At 43.5% G+C, this 19,020-nt stretch overlaps 1 protein-coding gene and 1 long non-coding RNA gene across 4 annotated transcripts in view; one reads left to right on the top strand and one right to left on the bottom strand.

The window, feature by feature from the left end:
- Positions 1-19,020, top strand: part of LOC116843988 (basic-leucine zipper transcription factor A-like) — an 89,749-nt gene that overhangs the window by 9,107 nt on the left and 61,622 nt on the right. The window lies entirely within an intron of this gene.
- LOC116843990 lies at positions 10,026-11,974 on the bottom strand. The gene is made up of 3 exons (XR_004377968.1): positions 11,726-11,974; positions 11,564-11,635; positions 10,026-10,881 (listed from the first exon to the last, which is right to left on the bottom strand). It is a non-coding gene; the product is annotated as an uncharacterized LOC116843990 (long non-coding RNA).

Genomic DNA, 19,020 nt, shown 5'->3' with positions numbered 1-19,020 from the left:
GAGAGAGAGAGAGAGAGAGAGAGAGCTGGGTACGAGGACGCATTGGAGAACGGCCGTTAGTTCGCTAGGCTCGGCGGCGTCGTCGTCGCCGTCGGACGTCCTCGGGCGACGGCGCCACCGTCGACCTCGTGCGGGCGTCCCTCGCTAAAGTAGGTTAGGTCGATGAGGCCACGACGATGCTGCCGCGGTTTCTGCGCAGCGCTCTCGATTCTACCCCTCTTTCCCTCTACCTCTCGATTTCTCGCTCTGTCTCTTTCTCTCTGCCACTTTATCACGCTCTCTCTCCCTCTACCTATCTCTCTCTTCCTCTCTCTCCTCCTATCTCTCTTCGTCTATCCACCTATCTCGTCTCTCCTCCTTCCCCCGTTTTCTCCGTCTCTCTCTCTGTCTGTCTGTCACTCTCTTTATTTCTATTTCTCTTTCTCTCTGTTCCTCTATCTCACCCTCTCTCTTCCTCTACTATCTATTTTTCTCTATTCCCCTCACCTCTCAGTCTATGTTGCACTCCCTCTCTGTTCCGTTCTCTTTCGCTCTACTCCTGTCTCCGTCGCTCTCACAATTCTGCTACCGAGTTGGCGATTCCGCAAATCGTCACTGCCAGCTACCGCACGATCGATTCCGCAGTGTTCCTATTTTTCGAAAATCTCGAAAACTTCCTCGAGGCGCCGTGAATGATCACCACGCGCTCGCGCTTCGGTTTGATTTTTCAGTTTTAAAATTTATTTATCTGTCCACTGAGAAATATAGAATTGTTATTAATAACATGTGGTTTTACCGCTTTGAATACTTTACGTTATAATCTTCCATCCATCGTCAAAATTTTACATCTCTCTAGAAAGAGAAGAAAGATAGAAATTAAAAAAATAAATTTCAAAAACTTTCATATTCATTTCTGATGTTTAAGATTAAAGGGTTCGTAAGTTTACTATATAAAGTTCTTTTTTTACCTTCCCTTACTGACAATGTAGATCGACACTTAGGAACTTACTTAACATTCTGATTATAGAATTGTATGATAACCAACTAGCTGTAATTAGTATTAGTAACTTGCTACAAGTAACTATGTGTGCTGTTATTCGCGGGTAGACAATTCGCTATCTACGTTCTCACGATGATGATCTGGCCTACCTAGGCTGCGAAGGAAACGCGCGCATAATTTCTTTCTCGCGCCTATTTCCCTCCTAGATAGACGCTCTCGTTCTACGCAAGTACGATGCGCCTTAGATACGTGCGATGCAGCAACGTTCGTATATTTAGCTGTGTTCGCGCGATGAAGGAATCGATTTAGAGAATTATATGCAGCAGATCATTTTCACGATTACTCGATTTTTTTCGGTCTGCTCGATATGAAATACAGCGGACAGCCTGTCAAATTCGCATGAGGAAAAATCGATCGGATCCGTTGAAATTCGCGATATTGGTGGTGTTATTAGGATATTAATGTATGTATTATTACGGCAAACGAATAAATACACGCACGCAACACCTGCGCATTGCCGATGGAATTAGTCCCTTTGTGTCACACGAGAGGAATTTTGCGTGATTCAATTAAACGGTCATGAATTTTTGAAAGTATCTGGCACGCGCGATTTCTGGTTATATTTATCTTTAACCGCGCGTCATTGACGTTCTTGATTGCGAAAGGCGTTATTTTTCGGAAATTTGGCTTGCTACTAAAAATTGCGCGGTAATTTAAATATCGCTTCCACAAAATTTGAAAAAAATTCGAGTCAATAACGTACAAATTTTGGGTTTTGCTGTATTTACATATGACTCGTCTGGTTCCAAATTACCTCGCTACCTCCAACAATTTGCAGAGAGAGAGAGAGAGAGAGAGAGAGGGAATGAGACGGAGGGATAAAAAATCAGACGAAATGTTCCAGCGTGAATTTTATTATCGCTTTGATATTGCATTTAAAATGCTGGAATAAAAGAGAGTTCTATCGACTAATATAAAAAAACTTTTTCTATAAGATCAAAGAATATATATATATATATATATTTTTTTTTTTAAACACACGCACACACATATATAATTTATCGTAGATTCAAGGCAAGTAGTAAGTTTTCACGGCTAATATTTCTGCCAAATAAAAATGTTGCTTTAAAACAGAATTTTTTCAGAGATACGGTTAGTAAACCTCATGGCTATATTTATATTAGCATTAATATTAATAATATATTAACTAAATTACATTAGCTTATATTATATTAATATTAATTTTGATATTAATATTAATTAATAAATTTAATATGGATGTTAACAGTAATATATTTATACATATCTATTTGTTAATTTAATAAAATTATCTAAACTAGTCGTTGTATGACGCCTGTTATAATTTTTCATATCGCTTGCGTATATTGAAGTGAAACAATGCGGCTTCTGAAATTATTTGCCTCGTATCAGTGCAGGAAACTACGTTCTTAGGTTCACATGCACCTATTGTTCCATTCTTCGCTTCTTCTACTTAAAATGCTGTAGATTATACGATACGGGCGTAGACTGATATCTCAAAGACACATGATAGAATATTTATGTGGGCTGTCTCTCATTTCTTTTTTTTCTCGGAAAGTCGTGCCGTAGAAAGTTTCGAAACGATAACAGAGCAAAACAGAAACGATAACAGAAATCGAAAGAATTTCCCGGTTTAGTACTTAAGAAGGTTAGATACTGAAAACACAAGAAAATAGCATGCTGTGTGTGTGTTTGTGTGTGTGTGTATATATGTGTGTATATGTGTATATATGCGTGTAGTGGCGACGCGTATGCCGTTACGTTTCCTCTGTACTTACCTGTGATACACCGGTAAGAAGTTCCACGCGCGGGAGAAGCACCGCTCACAAATTGACATAGACTATATCGTATACAATATATTTATTTCATAAAATATCGTTACTACTCGCAACTATCCGCGGACTGACAATCACAATCGCACACGCGTATTGTACTGATAAAAATGTCCTCTCATTTAGTTGGCGGGTTCCTCAGGCAGAACGAAAAGTTCGATTTACGCAGTTCGCGTTTAATAAATGCACGGTACTTCATCCCGAAGATATAACTAGGCGAGAGAGAGAGAGAGAGAGAGAGAGAAAGAATATTGCAAAGTAAACACATCACCCCGCCACACTTACGCGACGTATAACTTGAAAAAAATCGGTGAATCCGCGTCGTCAGAAATGTTTATGTTTCCCCTTGAAAAGTCAACCGCGCCGCGATGTCTCCAGTTTCCACCCCGTCGCATATTCCTGTCTTCCCTTCTGGGCAAGACAGCCGAGATCGATTGACTTTCGGAAAAATCGGACGCTAACGCGCGATATCGGCGATGAAGCGTTTATCGCGGTGGGCGATCGAATCGGCGAGGTGACGGGAAAACGACGGGAAACATTCGACTCGCTCTACACTCGAATGGCGAATCGCGCGGCGAGAGCAGATGGACGTATCGATCCATCGACACGGGGCTCGAAACCCTACCGCCGGCTTGTACGTATACGGCACGGGCCGACAAATAATACAATTACGCTATAACGAGTATTCGCGGCATCGCGCGCGGCTGTGTGCGTATATGTGTGTGTGTGTGTGTGTGTGTGGTGTGTGGTGTGTGTGTGTGTGTGTGTGCGCGCGCGCGGTAATATATGTATAAAATGGAAATAAAAAAAAGGACACACGCACACGCATACATTGCGATTACGCGAGCGGAGGTGGTGCGCCGCGACCACGCGACCGACGCGTCATCCTACGGGCGCGTTACGATAAATAAAGTAGAAATTGCAAAATTTTACTAGCGAACGCCGGAAAACGCGCGCGTTCGTACGCCGTCGGAATCGCACGAGACATCCTTCAATTTGTACAATCTGTATCGTCCCTCTGTTTTTCACCTCTGCCCCTGGCTCCTCCCCGCACCTCCTCTGTGCACCCTTACCTGTACCTGTACTAATTGCGTCCTGGACGCGCGTGTACGGTTAGCTGTATAGTGGGTGTACCGTGTTGTTCCCCGCGCCTCCCGCCGATATTGGGTCCCGGAGTGATTCAGGGTGGATTTGACAGTGAGAAGAATGAACGGGTACTAACAGTTTCACGATCTTCTTTATTTCGCGCGATTTTGCTTTACGACATCTGTATTTCGTATTTAAACGATATAAACGGAAACTACACTGTGCGAAAATTGTTTTGGTATCGCCGATCTGATGTCGCCATCGTAATCAAAATTCTGCAGTATCGTCTGTTTATTGAATATACATGGTTACAACAATAACAATAATAAAAGATAACTTTGCGAATATACGGTTATTTTCACTGAAACATGAGCACAAACAAATCTTATATATCGCACAAACACAATTTATATATTACTAAATACTAAAATACAAAGTCGATGGGCTGGGGAAAGGGTCAGAGAAAAAGAGAGAGAGAGAGAGAGAGAGAAATCAGACATTTTCAGCGGAGGAATTTCATTAAATCGACGCGGCAACCTCCTCTTGGTCGGTAACAGCCGACCGCCGCACTCGCCGATATTTTTCCTACGGCGACCGGCGAACTTCCAAGAGCGAGATGGCGAAAGTCCAGCAGGGATTTCGGTCGCCGATCACCGGACGGTGAAATAGAGCCACGAATTTTGTCCGGCCTCGCGACCGACCGATCGATCGACCGACCGACCGACCGAACGACCGGCCGGCCGGCGCGGCGGCCGGATGTCGACGTATATCGATCCATCGAACTGGACCCGCGAGCTACCGTGTCGCGGGCCGTCAGACGTAACGGACAGGATAGTAAAAGCCCTCTGGTTCCAGTTGGTACGACGGGTCCGTTCGTACATCCGTCCGTACGTCCATCCGCTCGTACGTCCGTCAGCCCGTCGGATAATACCAGAGTTCACCTAAATATAACTCAGAAGCGGAGAAACGGAGGGAAGCGCGCGAGCGCTCGCGAGAGCTGGTGCGAGAGAGCGCGAGAGGAGAAACGGGTGGCAGAGCGAGAGGGTGGCAGAGGAAGAGAGGAGAAGCGTGTGAGAGAGAGAGTAGAGTAGAGTAGAGAGAGAGAGAGAGAGAGAGAGAGAGAGAGAGGGGGGGACGGTAGGGGGTAGTGGGGAAAGAGAGAGAGATGGGAGGATGGGTGAGAGACGAGGAGAGCTCGGGACTCACCGCTACGCGTCCAGCTTGCACGGCCAGTTGCAGCTGCATGGACATCACCACGGCTATGTATTATTTTGTAGCATGCTTAATATATACGAGCGGAGAACGCGTGGATCGGTACGAATTTCGACCGCGAAACGACGAATTCGATTTTCCGTAATTGACTACGCGTGTATATACACGCGTGCGTGTGTGTGTATAGGCGTACACATGTGTACACGCACGCACGCACACACGCACACACCGCGTCGCTGATGAACTCCGACTCGATCGATCGTCGCGTTAAAATCTTGACGAGGCACGCTAATATCTCCCGCGTGCTTGGAACGGCGAGTCGAATCACCGATCGATTCGCTCAAGCAGAAATGGAAACGAATCGGTCGCCGTCAGTCGTCATTCCGCACGCCAAAATTATCGTTGGCGTTTGTTACTGCAAACAAAAAACAACAGAGAGATAGAAAAAGAGAATTCGTGTCGAGTTCGCGCGCTTCATCGACAAGAGCGTTTTTGCAAACGGCTGTTGTTCGAAAAAGTCATTGGAAGCTTTGAGAAATTATAGAATCGAGTCGTCCGGTCCTTCTCTTTTCGTCCTTCAAATAATCACGCGCGATAAAGCTCTAAATCAAATCAAGTCGAATTAAGTTGCGGTTAGCTTAGAATATGAAGTGAGAGACTTCACTTTATCTCGATTCATATCATCTCAGTGTCCGAACGCATAGACAAGTTTAGCGCGCAGAATATTTAGATAATAACTCCCGCCTAATGCTTTTATCAAAATTGAATTTTACATTAATATAAACGCAACGAAATAGACAATGCTAGGATTGCGTAAATAATTAGATGATAATGTCGATAATCTGCCGTCTCGTTTTAGCAATCGTCAATGTTTGACGGTAGTAATTATGCTCGATATATAAGGCAATCCGAGTCGCCTCATTAGCGTTAATCCGTAGGTTCATGGTGATGATCGATTATTCGTGTTATTCGGCGGATTTCTTCCAGTCTCGTCGTTCGGTAAAACAAACGGTGACATTTCGCAAGAATTTAAGATTGCTGTGCGAGTCGAATTCAAAATTCTCCTCACTTCGCTGTCACTTCCTCGACTAATAAGCTACTTTCTCCCTACTCCTCGAAGCTCTTCAAACTATTCCCTGATCGCTTTTTTCCCGACGCTTCCAGAGTCTCCACGCTCTTCTAGAATCTAGGAGACTGAAAATCTTAGAAAACGTTCCGTACGATAAATCTTTCTGAATTACTCATAATATTTATGTTCTTCCTCGTAACGTTGTGATGGTCAACATTTGCTCATCACTCGCGTCCGCGCGTTCATTAATTATCCGCGAAACATTTTATGATGACACTTAAAAGAAAGGACGTCGGCCTTACGACGAAGTGATCGAAGTGTTTGTCATTGCAAACTTGCAGCCGCGAGTCGTTTCAATCAAAAATTCATGCACTGACAGACTTCCACTTACTCGGATTAATTTTACCGGTTCTTCTGATCGCAACAAAATAGTTGCGCTAATGGTCAATCACTATACTTTCTCTGAAAAACGAGTTTATACTAGCCCAAGTCCGATTCACCCTCCAATTCCATTCACCTGCCGTTACGCAAGCGGCAGGAAAATATCCGCATATTTATGTGAAATGTCTTTTAATGACGAAAAACGCTATATCAAATTCGATAAATCCCAACGACCCGTTGCCTGCTGCAATTATCAACAAATATCTAGCAAGAGAGAAAGAGAGAGAACGTGAGAGAACGAGCGCAACGCCAGAGAAAAACGCGAATGCAAAATGACGCAACATCGACGCTTCGAATTTCGAGTTGGGTTATCGCGAATCGAGCGTCTCTACTTGAGTCAGTCGGCCGTAATTAGCGAGGAAAACTTTAGCGAGGTATCCCCGGAAGGAAATTCATTTAATCCTCCCGCTTTCATGCGCGTGTACACGCGCGCATCAAAAGGTATTGTGTCACAGACGGGCTTGCTACATATTTTCATATCTACATCGCGATTGTAATATTCATTAGCAGTGATTGCTCGTAGAGAGGAGGCCTTTGTCGCAAATAAGCAATTACGTCTGATCGACGGTTTGATTTATTTCGAATAACATCGAACGCAGCGCGTCTCAAGAACGGGCTAAAATTGAACTCGCGCTCTAATAGCGGTTGCATTTTTGTTCTTACGGGTTCAGTTTAGGCAGCGCTACATCTTTTTCGAGAATATCGAATCACTAAAAGCAAACAAATATATAAATAGTTGATATTTAAAACATCCAATTTATTCTACTCCATTACCTATTCTACGAATCTTGCTCTACGAATATAATCTACAAGGACTGTGTATTGCTTGAAATAAAACCACGCGTAACTCGTAGATAGAATTATTAAAAATGAAAAGTATATTGAGAAATCAATCTTGGAGATGAAGATTTTATCTCAGACTCGTCAAAAGATATCTTTCTCTCTTTCACTCTTCCGTCACGAAAGCAAGGGCGCTGAATCCGTGGGGCATTCTTCGTAAAAGTACGGGAGTTGCGAGAAGGGGTAGTGTCGAATAATCTGCAGGAAATGTCAAAAGTGTAGCCGGTATGTACTCGTTAGACTCATTTTCCACGAGATCCGTGCTTGCAGGGCGCAAGATGCAAGTGGAACGCGATATCTCGCGGAGCGTCCTTACGTCCCATTCGAAAATAATACGGCGCCTCTCGTTAAATTACCCGCCCGCTCGTTTCGCGTCGTCCGCGCGTAATGCGTCACCCCCCGTCTCCCGCCGCTCCGTCACCCCCTCGCCTACCCACGACGTAATGTACATAAATACATTTAATCTCGCTCCTGCTGCCCTCCTGATATTTTTCGAGAGATCGATCGAGCCGCGCGGTCCCACATTTTCCCTGCTAATTCCGAGATCTCGTTTGTGAATTTCGGTCGACGTTGGCGCGTTCCAAAATTGGTATTGGCGATCCCTGGCAGCGCCGAGTTTCTGGCTCGAGCGCCGGGGGTATGGCAGAAGCGCGCGGCTATAATAAAGGCACACTCCCTTCTTCCCGCACCTACCCGCGTCGCGCCATGCCTCGCCTCGCCTCGCCTCGCCGCGTTTCAGCCCGTTGCGTCTCGCCTCACCTCGCCCAACTTCTCGTCGTTGCTGCGCGCACACTCGCTCGCTCACTCGCTCGGTCCCGCTTCGTCGGGTGGCGGCGGTACCCTCCTCCAGTCGCCGTTCGCTCGGAATCGGAAAGGGGAAACCGCGCGGTGGTGCGCGCAGGCGCGAGGGTCGAACGGAAAAAAATCGGCCGGGCTGACGACGGGGGATGGTCGTCGTATCGATCGCGCTAACATCGGGGACCGAGAGAGCGTCGGAGTCTACGGGTATACCGTGATGCAGCCACGGTGACGGGCTATACCCGGCTTCGACCGGGAGTGAATGACGCGCCGCCGCCATTATCGAATCCTGGAGGACTCGGTAACATGCTTTTCAGCGTTGTGTCGTTACGAGACTCCACGAGATTGCAACTCTCTCTCTCTGTCTCTCTCTCTCTCTCTCTCTGCGCAGAAAATCGCAAATTCTATCATCTTGTCCATAGCCGATTCTATGATCTGTTCCTATCGCTGATACAATTCGGGAACAACAGTGGTACAGTATAATACGTCGCTGAATTGTTCAAGCTATTGGAATTTGCCGTTCGCGCACACACCCTGTGCGAGAGCGAATCATTAGTGGACTACGGGCGCTCCAAGAGCGGCGCTCTCGTCCGGCTGACTTTACTCTCCATCGTATCCTGCGCGAGAGGCACAAGGTAGCACGCGTTGCCGGTCCCGGAAAAAGCCTCATCCGTTTATACGTTCTACAAAGCGCGCAACAAAAGTCACGGCCGATGCCGCGCGAGCGCGCCCGATGTTGGCCGAAGTTGTGGCGCGACGGAGAAGGGTCGGCTACGCAAAGCGAGAGCGAGAGAGATAGGAGGACAGAGTGGAACCGAACGAGCGGTAGAATACTGGTGCCGTGAGAGGGGACGCGACCAGAGGGGAAACCCGCGTTCGACGCGCGATGGATAGAACGGAGCAAAAATCTCGGATATTTTCGGCCGCGTTCGGCCACCGTCGGATGTAAAATTTATACAAAAATACAAACGCGCGACGAATATTAGCCGGCGTTACGTATATTAACTGAGAGAGCCGTCTGCGATAAATCCCTCGACTTTGTTCGACGCTGACTGGCGTTGCAGACGTACGACTGTGGCGCCATATTAATCAAGAAATCTAATATTAATCGTAGCGATGACTCTAAATAATAATTATGCACGATTTTGATGACGTGAGACAGAATGTCGGAAGAACATTCACAGTGTTTGGTTGAAAAAACAAGTAGCAGAAACAGATAGATCGGCGAGTTCGCTTGATCTATAAACTATGAGACAGGGCCGGCTTTAACATCCAGGCGACCCGGAGTCAATCGTAATATGGAAGAAATACGAGCTAACCTAACCTAACGAGACATGAATTTTACTGCCATTAATTTATAAGTAATACCACATCTGCTAAAAATACAAAATCTCAATCCGTTGGTTCCTCTATACTAGAAGATTTCGGTATTTGAGAGTAAGTTCTTGCTTAACTTCGTCATATCGGTCTGAATTTGATCATTTATCTCATTATTGAACCGATGCAGTATTACAAACATTTTAATTTGCGTATTATCAGTCTTTAACAAGTTCATTGTTTTAGCTCTACTACAAAGTACAATTTATTTTATATTTGAACTAAATTACATTCAACATAAATTTCATAAATTTAAAATTCAGGAAATTTTATTCTTCGACATCGTCGTTAAGTATCGACTTGAAACTTAATACCGGAGGGACGAGCAGAAGCCTCGCTATTATATTCGGTATATATAGCATGTCACTATTTATTTATTGTGATGCGCGCGATAGATTAAAAAGTAGAACGCCGCAATCATAAAAGTAATTACTACTACGAGCCAACGAACGCCGCTTTATAGGAAAATAATCTAAACAAATATTGAATTATAAAATACATACATTAGATCTATTCTATTTTTTCTCTACATATATCGTCGTACAAATTCGCTTCACAGTAATTGGTAATTAATGAACAAAAGAGGAATGGTTAGGAAAAACGATATTTTCTTTTGTTTCTATTTCGAGTCACATTCAGGTACATATAAAAGAAATTTTAATTCAGAAGAATTATAAAAAAACTACTAAAAACATTATATATATATATATTAAATTATTTATCTTAGCCATGTAGCCATATAGAAAAGGTGCATGTATACATACATACATATATATATATATACATATATATATACATACATATATATATATATATATATATATATATATAATACTCAAATAAATAGAATTGATGTATCAGCAGAAACAAGACATTAATGTCAGCTGAATATATATCACTTCTTTTTATCACAATATTCTTTTATTGATGTTTTGCAGCAACTTTAAGGCAGTAAATGCATCAAAAGTTTCTTCCAAAAGTATCTCGCTTCTTGGACTATCTTCAAGGTTCTCTGTGTTATTTCTTGTATCTGTTTGCCAATGCTGAAGATTATTATCCTCTCAGTAATAAGTATTAGGTTGATCACCAGCGACCATTATAGTCTTGAAAATATACTTTCTTGCACTATTTTAAGTCGCTGTATGTGCTAAATTGTTTGCTTTGACTATTAAAGCTCTCGCTATCCTCTGCTTGCAAATTGAAAACATCTGTAAGGATAATAACAACACTGATGAAAGCTTCTGTACTCTTCTACGTGTGAGAAGATAAAAAAAGTAGCACCAAAAAGATATTCTAAATTTGTAGATAACACTAGGTTTCCCAAACACAGAAACGTTTACTTTCTTTTGACAAGTTATTGAGAACTGTATACTTGGGAAAAGTAGAATACATGACATTTCTATAATTCTATAACGAATATGATAAAAATGTGCAACCCTATGTATGATAAGCATGTGTGTTATTCTCATAAGCACATACATATGCATATATTCTCTTTACTTTTTAAAAGGAGATTTGAGCTCTCGTTACTATCATGAAAGAAGTTTGCTGCCTATAATTGATTAAATCGTATCTCTTCTATTGTGAAAAGAAACATTTGAGATATCACGAAACTCACAGGAGCTATACAATGGGCTGCAAATTTTACATATGTGAGAAGTATTACTTTCGATGCACAATTCACACAACTCTCCTGTATACACAATAGAATTTGACATTATAACGAGGAACAAAGACATCTACATAGTGAGACAATATATAGCAGTGCACACCACCCCTATATCACAGATTTAATAATGTGACTTTAACATACAAGTTATATATCCGTCAAATACTTAACAACGCAAAGCATAAAAACCAACAAAATGAGACTTTGTAAAGGACACTTACTCCACATCAAGATACTCTGCAAAGTTTTTTTTTCACTGCAGCGTCATCCGTCACATGGACCGCTCTGTCTATCTATAATAAAACATACGAACTATGTGATATGTATCTCCGCAACGAGAGTGGTCTACCACAATGTTTACAGATTCGAGACGTGTCACATACCGCAACGTGGTGGTCCTTTCGCTGGCCGGCGAGGCGCTCGTAAGTCCCTCGCATTGCCGCTCATTGTGTATCCCGCGCCGGTGTTATTTCAGATTGATAAAGCGACGCAATTTGCCGCCGCACGTACTCCGTCGAGGCTGCCGCATGGCGTCGCGGCGCGTTGCCATTTTCATTAACGCGTTACGCCGCCGCTGCCGCCGCCACGAGAGAGAGACGAGCATTCGGGCACGCCGCGAATGTGACAGCCGGACCGAACACTTCGGTTAAGGTCGAGCGAATTCGGTCCTCGTCGGATTTAAATATCGGCCGGAAATAGGACCTCCGTTCATCTTGCGCAGCGTCGAAGCGGGAAGCAGGAGCTACCGGAGGAGGTCCTCTCGGTGTGTGGCTCGTAAAGCAGAATCGAATATATATAATACAGAGTAGAATTAATATAAATTAATACAACGAGAAGGAAGGAGACGTTTTTGCGTCTGAACTGAACACAAAAATTTTGTAATACTAAATATCAGCGTGATTTTTGTTTTGCTTTTTGAGATGGGGGAGTTTTAACGTTATTTTCTTCACGCGCGCACGAGAACTCACATTTACTGAAAGAGATTTTCTACGTGATTTCAACATTAATAAAGAAAATTAACCTTTTAATCGATCGTACATGTAGTGTAATTAAAATAAATATAAGTAGAATGGAATCTCAATTACAGCTATATTGTACATATAATATGTGAAAACGCGAGGACGTTTCATTGTGTATTTATCGTACAATCTATTATTGAGTATCTATCCTCTAATCTCTATACCTGTAACTGAGAATTTTATATTGTATCTGTTTATTATACACTTACAAAATAATTTATTCTATTTATATATACTGAAGGTTTTTCCCGCATTGATAAAGATCAAAATTACGAAAATTAATAAAGATAAAGATGTTACGGAAAAAAGGTACTCTTTCGGATAATTTGGCAGTGTTCCCTATTATTCGTTAAGCGAAGAACAATTTCGCGAAAAATAACTATTATCTCAGACAATCGCACGGTACGTAAAAAAATCCAAGAACCAACTACAAACAATAACGGCGTCTGACGTTGGTAGCGGTCCTGACGTAGACGATAAAATCAATTGGGAAAGAAGACGCGAAAGAAAATTGAAGAAAGAATGTACAGGATGTGTCTCGTGCGTTTCTCTCGACCACGTATTCTTTCGATATCAAACGTCGCGCGCTAAATCTTGAATTAAAGCTTCCTTAGAATAAGAGATAACAATGAAAATATTTTATTATTTATCAAAAAAGAAAAATTAATGCTATTCAGCGACAATTAAAAAGAAATGAATTTTAATAATATATTTTTGCCGAGAGAGATCCACAGTGACAACATAATTATACAAAATAATATTAAAAAAGACTTATAGTTTTTGAAATTCCTTGCAATATATAATCTAAAAAATCAATAAATATTTTTCAGCAAAATTATCTTGCGGGAGTCTTTCATCGCAAATTCAAAGCTTCAGTTGCGTTACTTCAAATCCAACCTTGCAAATAACTACCCAATATTTACTCGCGTCGTTAACAAACCCTAACGTTGCAAATTATTGTAGAAACGTCGCGAGTAGTCGAATAATGATGCATCTTTTCGAAAGTATAGCCACGATATTATCTCGATATTCGTGCATTTTGCGCGCGTACGAACCGATATAAGTGCGCATCCCGTGAACATCCGGACATTAAGATAGCCGATGGTACAGCGGTGGTCGCTAGAAACCGAGCGAGCGTGACTGTACAGGTTCCTCAGGTATGTACCAGGCCAGGTGGAAACGTACTTGCGAAGGTAAACGGGATCTCTTCACGCTCGACCTCGTCCCAACTTCGATTCGCGACTAACAATCGACCAATGATCGACGCGAGTCGGTCTGCTCGCGAATTATCACGTGTTCGCATACGCAAGATTTATTTGTATTGTTGTTACGACATTATGGTTACGTAGGGAATCTATCGCGAAGCGAGTTACTACGAGACGTACGTATACTTTTGTGGTTAACGCCGCATTACTGTACAGATATTGCTCCCGAAGTACGTGCATCCAGCAAACTTCGTTTGCAAATTCCTTGACTGACTTGAGGTTCCCAAGCCAATTGTTCCTCGATAGGAATGCCGATATATATCAATGTTGATATAATTTTTGAACAATCTCAACGGTGAAGAGATTCTCGCGGGTTAGAATGCAATGCTCATACAACACGCGTGTCTCAAACGTCTCAGAGATGTCGAAAAAACAATTAAAAAAAAACTTTTAAAAACAATAAGATGTCTTTGAACGTCTTTGACCTGTATCAACAGTCATTACTTGAAAATTGCGAAATACTCATTTGAATTTAGAGTGAATTTAGATGTGAGCTTTTTACAGCTCATTACAGATGTAACGTCACATATGTTACACGGTTCAAATAAGAAACTCAAATTTAACTCTAAATTTTAATCCGAGTATTTCACGTGAGACACACACACACACAAGTTTTATTAATGATTATTAATACGGGCCTCAGAGACATACGTATTATGTGGGACTTGTTCTTTTGTTGAATTTCGTGCGAGGGAACTTCGGCAAATATAATGGCGTGCTGCTATTGGGAACACTTGAAAGAATCGTCAATACTTGAGAACGTATCAAGACGTTTCGTTAAGAAGCAATGTAGATCATATCGTTATTAAGTAGAAGAAAAACTAGTTAATCCTATACATAAAGACTCCTCTGTCAGTCTAGAGTCGGGTTCTCCCATACAAATAGCCGCGATACGGATCTTCGAAAGCGAGTTAACGGCGGGCGTTATTAGCGCGACAAGGTGAAACCCAGGGGCAGAAATGTCTATTGATTTTTCGAAGAAAACTCGGCATCCCTTCTCTTGGATCCGCCGCCGCTAACCTACATTCGAGTTATAGCGGCGGTATGAAGTCTGATAAAACGCGTCCGATAATGAGACTCGCGGCGTATCGCGCCGGCAGTGACGCGCCGTTTCTCCTCGCCGATTTCCCTAACATGCGTCTGAATTTTTCCTCGTCGACCCTCGGACGAAAAAGAGAAAGCAAGAAAAAAAAATGAGCGCGACGAATAAAGACGACCCCGCGGTATCGGTCTTCGGTATCACGTTCTCTCGTCGATCGTTGGGATTTCAGCGGCGGAAGGTTCCGTTCGGCGATGTGGCACCCTTCAAACGTTCCCGTTTTCGAGGTGAACACGCCAGGATATACCGAGCAACGGAGAGGGCGACTCGGTCGCAACCCCCCTTTCGCACTCGCGCCGAGGGGGATCGATCCGCGTTCACTCTGCGCACCTACCCCTGCGGCAAAACCCAAATCCGAACCCCGCTCCAAGAGCAGGAGCAGCGCCGGCTAAAATCGCCCGCGTTTTTAGTCGGGCGAATTTTCGGCGCGGCACGGCGCCGCGCCGGTTAAGCGCGACGACAACATTGTACCCATTCCCCAACGTTCGTTTCTCCCTTTTAAGCGGGAATTGAAACTCATCAGAATCGATGTGATCTCGATGGAGTTTCGGATTTTGATACCATTAACACGGTTCACATACATGATGATCTCCGTGCCTGTGCCCCATAATGGACACGCGCTCGCACCATGGTCTCGCATCACCATCCTCCGCCTTCGCGGAGCCCTTGCGATCAAGTGTTGCGCAATATTGCGAATAAAAGGAGAACACGTAAATACCGAAGCTAACGAATAGCTTTATCTAACTGCAATTTTCATTCGCTGCAGTATGAAGCTACCACCGCTCTACTACCGTCTAACTCCCTCCAACGATATTGCGAGAGCGCTATTAGCGAAGCGAAAATACGCCCTCTTGCAGCTACACCCATACAAAAAGAGACACGCTTGTAGACAGCAGAAATACATAATACGACGAGATATTGCATTTCAACCAGATCGTTCGAAACATTTGGACATAGCTTAGACTTAGGTCCGAAAACGTTAATCACGATGGATAGATTTGTTGTCGCCGCGAAGTTCCATCTCTATTCCTCTCTCTCTCTCTCTCTCCCACCCTCTCCCTCCTCCTCCTCTTCCCCTCCCCCTCTCTCTTCCTCTCCCTCTCTCGTCTAATATCGACGAAGAGGGCCAAATTAGACACCGTCGGATGGAATTGGGCGCGAGGGAAGGAGACATTTTGGTTCGGTTGACTTCAGGCAGTGTGTGTGCATTATAAATTTCTACGCGGATAAACCGCGAGTTCGCGCACACACAGGCGCACTCGGGTCACTCACGGAGAGTGCATCGGTTGGTGACCGACCAGCTCGAGTTCGTGTATCCGAGGTGGAAAATTTACAATCGAGTTCGCGCGCGGGGAGTTGAAGATTCGCGAAAGGTTAGGGTTCCTCGTAAGGGCATACGATCGATACGGAAAAGTTCCTCGAAATCCCGAGCAGAGCTTCGTTTGCTTCTCGTGCCATTTCGCGTAATCGCGACCGTCGGATCGGCCGGCTGTATTCGTTCCCGCGTAATTTCGCGTGCGGTCCTCTAGGACGTAAGTCGTATCGACTAACTTCGCGAATTCGTCAAAGAGTGTACCATCAAAAATTAACGCGGGCTAGTTCCGATGCACCGGCGCACGTCCTAATTCGGGGTAATCCCTCGAGCTTTAACCGTGAACAATATTTGCCCTTCTCGGGAGTTTCTAGGGCCGACTTCCCTGATAGCACGAGAAACCTTTCGAGCTACGCGCCGAAGGGAGTGAGACTTTGGAGGATGTCCATCACGATCACCTACGACAGGGAGGATAAGATAGCGCGCCCTCTCGTGACTTGTCGGAAAAAAATCAATCGATTCTGTTATATTCTTTATTAATAATATTTACGTATCCACTGCTGACTTTAACATGATGGTAACTTTAGAGAAATGCTCCAGTATATGAAATTAAAAGACTAAAAAAGAGAAGGGAGGAGACATACAAATGTATGTTTTCATGACATGTGTACTAATATTAAAATATTATTATAGCTTTTAAAAATAATATAAAAAAAAACTCGTTTTTTGTAATAGACGTCACCCTGCAAAATATTTTTGGGAAAAAAATAAGAAGATAAAATATAATGCTCAAGTGAGAGTATAGTCTGTGAAATTAGCGTCAATTGTCTTTGCCATCCGTGTAACTTTCGTGGACAGATAATTGGGTTAAAGAATACCGAAACGCATGTCCACAATTTCGCGTGTTCAGGGGACGTTCGGCCACGAGGGGATCGCGTAAACGAGAGGACAAGAGAGATCCGATGGACGATGGTGGGAGGGAGGCATAGAAAGTTGTTCGAATGATTTTCAGGAATCGCGCGCAACGCGGGGGTTGCACGCTCGGCTCGCGTGCATTTTCGAAATTCCGGCCGGGGAGAGAGCCATTTTACATACGGAATTAACGTTGCGCACGCGTAGCTATATATGCAGTCGACGCGTATAACTATTCCAATCCAAACGAATCGAATAGCTCGAAAGTCCATTCATCGCGACGTTCATCTCGATATGCGCGCCGCTCGTGCATCATTGATGTATAAAAATGCGCCGCATTCACGCATTCCCCGCCCTTTAATTTTGGCACCTCTTTTCATCGTGACGTATTAACAACGCGAATTCGGAAATTGACTATTGGCGTGAAACGGATATCCTATATGATTATGTGACTGCGACTGTGACTTCATTATTTGCTAGCGTTTCCCATGCCAGCGAATAATCCAAAGAACAAACGTACATAAAAGTGATACATTCGATCGACTGACGAACAATTATAATTACGCATTTTCACATGGATTTATCGCGGTAATACGACTCTTGACGTCGCGACTACGGATCCTTCTATGGAATAAGACGCTGCGTAATATCGACAATTATTTTATGTAGATTTATAACACGATGGAGCGGTAGATCCACCCGTTTTTTATACGAACAGACAATTTTCAGAAAAGTGTGACGTTCGACCCATTCGCTCTTCAATTATAACGTCGCGCATCGTTTGGCTCTTCTGCTTTGAGAGCGCCGAATACTCTGTAGCTGAGTGTTCAATCCTACAGAGAACGTATCTTCTGAATTACCACGATGTCGCTGAAAGATAAAGAAGAACAGAAAGAAAATATACAAGCAGAGAAAGAGAGGAAGAATGCGATGAGAGCTCAATTATTCCAATTAAAGAATTTTAGTTACCCAAAATCTCGCTAAGACTATCGACGTGTAACGAACGTCTTCTTACGCGGCAACCTAATATCAATTTTAATTTCGTTTTTCCATTTCTATAAAACATCAAAGATATTTCAATCTAACGAATAAACATATACACGTACTGACTCTTCGACGTTGTCGAAAAATGAAACTTATTATTTACGATATATGTGTCTACCGACTCTCCACCGATACGAGTATTGTTTATATGAATGAATGAATTATTAATCGTGCATTAACATTATACGAATCCAAATATAATAAATTTATCAATAAACATACATTCTAAACGCTGTTAATAAAAAAAGTTAATAAAATATATATACTTTGTATTTTCATATTTAAAAAAATCTAGATTAACATAAGCGTCTGATAAATATATCAAGTTCTCGGTAGATATATCATTCTTCTCGACTCCAAGAAAGCAATTTTTTTTGCGTTACCGGATACCAGCGGCATTTAAAACAATAAACGTAACGATTTGTGAGTGCGACGTAAGAGGCACATCAATCGACCGTTCGCGTCGCAGAAAATCCCACGGCTACCGCTGGGTTAACGAGAGACCCGTGCGGTATGCATCTCAGAGTGTACATCTTGGTACTCTGCGCCGTGGGCGTTACAGCGTGTCAATATATTTTTCTCATCGCGTTCCGGTTTGTCCGCATTTCGCTTGTAATCGGCGCATCAGGGCTCCGTGCCGGTATCGCAGTCCGCCGGCATTACGGTTAGTCGGTATTCGCGTCTGGTCGGTACTACAGAACGTCGATAATAGGCCGTCGCCGCTTTTATCCATCGGAATTGCGCCCGTCGATAATTCGTAGGGACGAAAGGCGGGAAATGGAAGAAGGAAGGGCGAAGAAGAAGGTGACAGGAAGAGAGGCAGGACACGAGAGGATTGCCGGAATATAGAGGGACGGTGGAGGACAGCGCGGGCGGTTGGGAGGACGAGGAAGGGTAGGGTGAGAGGATATAGGTAGGGAGGACGCGCGCTCGTGGGGGAGGACGAGAGAGCGAGGTGGTATGTGGAAGGGTTCGAGTGGCAGGAAAGGAGGGAGAGCGGGAGATAGACGAAGGTGGGAGATGAGCG

Source organism: Odontomachus brunneus, unplaced genomic scaffold (assembly GCF_010583005.1).
Source record: "Odontomachus brunneus isolate Ranch 3 - 2012 unplaced genomic scaffold, Obru_v1 Obru_scaffold_037, whole genome shotgun sequence".
In the NCBI taxonomy this organism is placed as follows: domain Eukaryota; kingdom Metazoa; phylum Arthropoda; class Insecta; order Hymenoptera; family Formicidae; genus Odontomachus; species Odontomachus brunneus.
Note: the sequence above shows the minus strand (reverse complement) of the source record. Positions and strands in the feature narration are given on the sequence as shown.